We start from the raw sequence: 2,611 nt of genomic DNA on the forward strand, positions 1-2,611 counted from the left end.
CATTTCCTTATTTTTTTTGGCCAACCGAACAACATCAAAACTAGTTTTCTTAAAAAATCACTCACATCACCCAATAATAATGTGACAACTCATCTCATCTCACCTCCATTTCTTTGATTTCTTTTTTTTAGCCAACCAAACTATTCAAAAACCCATTTTCTTAGAAATAGTTTTCTATTTCTTTGATTTCCCTTTTTTTTAAGGCAAACGAACAGGCCCTTACAAAGAAGCCCTCAATAAACCCTAAACTGATTAAGATTCAACAAAATTAGAAGCAATCATCACAGTCAACGATACAACAAACTGATCGAATACAGAGACGAAAGTCAGTCGATAGCATCCCTTACAATGATTACACTCGAGCAGAGAGTTAGTTGGCAGTATAGTTAAGGACGAATCCAGAAATTTGTTCCATGTGGAAGCATAGTATACATATAAAACTCATAATTATAAAATTTAAAAAATCCTATTAAGAGAAAAACTTATTTTTACATTAATCTCAAAGATCTCAATATATACATAATACATTTCATTCTAGTTTTCATATTAAATCATAAAAACTAATATATAATATACTACTAAGTACCAACAAAAGTACTTTATAATTGTTTTCTATGTGGTCTCGTCTTTTAATATCTCTGTGTGGTTTTCTCATTTTCTATGCCTTAAAACAGGTGTTTCTTAGTCAGTGAAGGTAAATGAGGAAGGTGGAGGATGAGGGCTAAAGAAGTGGTAGACAATGGAAGGGTGGATGAGGCGATCAGTGGATGCGTGGAAGAGACGAAGGTTGCAAACAATGGACCAAGCGGAGATGGGAAATGTGGAAAAGACTGAGGAAGTAAACTGATTGGATTTTAATTAGAACAGTTTTGTATTTGGGTTAGTTAGTTTTAGGGCTAGCTTGGCATTGCTAGAGCTTAAAATAAGTTGCTTATATCATATATCAAGCTAGCTCGAAAGCCAGGTAACCCAAACACAAAACTATTCTAATTAAAATCTGTTCAGTTAACTTCCTTTCTTAAAAAAAATTTGAGTCCGGTTCTCATAGTCTTTTACTTCCCTCCCAAATTGAGAAGGATTTGAGTCATTTCAGAAAAATTGCTTTCAAAAGAAGTTAAGGTATTTTGTAAAACAATACTTAAAGATAATTATAAGTAAAAATGATTACAAACATAATTTTAGCTTCATGTTTATTGGTAATAAAAATATTGTTAAAATATAAAGGATATATATGGTACATTTGTTGTGCGCAGCGAAAATTTCGGCAGCACCTCCGGTGCGCAAGGTGCACAACAAGAGATTAGATCACAACGGAATTCTAGTTTCTCAAAGGAAACAAGAACCGAAAGCCAGATATCTCATCAAAGTGAGATATCAGCTCTTCCTCTCGTCAGCTCTAAGACTGCGCGTCGAGGGAACCTACAAGCTATTACAAATCACGGCAAGAACACAAATTTTACGTGGTTCGGCAAACTGCCTACGTCCACGGGGCAAGGAGGGGGAGATCTACTATTAGAGGGAGAGATACAATTGGGGTTTACAATCTCACAAATTTAAACCCTCTCAAACAAACTCTCAGATCCCTCACACAAAATCTCTCTCAAAGGATTATGCACAAAACTCTCAAAGTCGACACTGCGTTTTCTCCCTGCCTGCGCACTGCCAAAGCACGCCTTCTGCAAACTTTGCTTTGCTTGCGCCTGCACACAGCACACAGCCGACTTTTATTTTGTTTTGCTCACAAATCCACCGCCTCACGCTCACACGCCCTCGTTTACACGAAGCCGCCGCCAAAACCAACTTTCCCACCTTCTGCACTCACCAAAACCTAGGTCTGTTATTAAACAGCTATATATAGCTGCCAATGAGATAATCGGGTTGTGGGCCTTTTTGGTGCCTGCGAATGAATCTCCTCACGCATCAGCTTGAGTCCGGATGTGGGATGTGGCCCCCACATGTTTTCTTTTCACGTGAACTCTGTCTGCCACATTCACAACATTAATTATAAAAAGTATATATAAGTTGCTTTTAAAAGTATACTCATGTTGCTTATAAGAGAATCATAGGTTAAAAGCAGAAGTAATTTCCATAAGCTTGCAAAATATTTTTTTATCAAACATTATTATTGACTTCTTAAGAAAAATAAATAGAAGCATAGCAATATCAAACTAATTGTTAGGCAATGTTTGGATTGTATATCATTTGAGGAAGTAACCTATGTCCTTTAAAATAAAATAGTGAAATGTTTGGCTAGAAATTTTGAAAGGGATTAGGCGGGACTATTTAGTCTCTTAAAATAAAATAGTCCATTCATTTCGGACTAAATAAAGGAGGGGAGAGGGGTGTTAGTGTTATTATAATCATAGGATTATTTCTCATTTGAGATTAAATCTGGAAAGATCTTCTTACCCTTTAACTTTCCTCTAATTATTTTCTTCATCTGTAGCTATGAGTAGCAAAAAAATTGGGATCATGACTCCGTTAAAAAAATAAGATCGTCACAACCACTGTAAGCATTATCTCTTTGCGTTATAAATATTCATTGATTTAAAATATGCTAGTTATCTGGTATGATAACTAGTCCACTCAAAGTAATAATCTCTAGAATAAC

This window comes from Asparagus officinalis, chromosome 10 (genome assembly GCF_001876935.1).
Source record: "Asparagus officinalis chromosome 10, Aspof.V1, whole genome shotgun sequence".
Lineage (NCBI taxonomy): Eukaryota > Viridiplantae > Streptophyta > Magnoliopsida > Asparagales > Asparagaceae > Asparagus > Asparagus officinalis.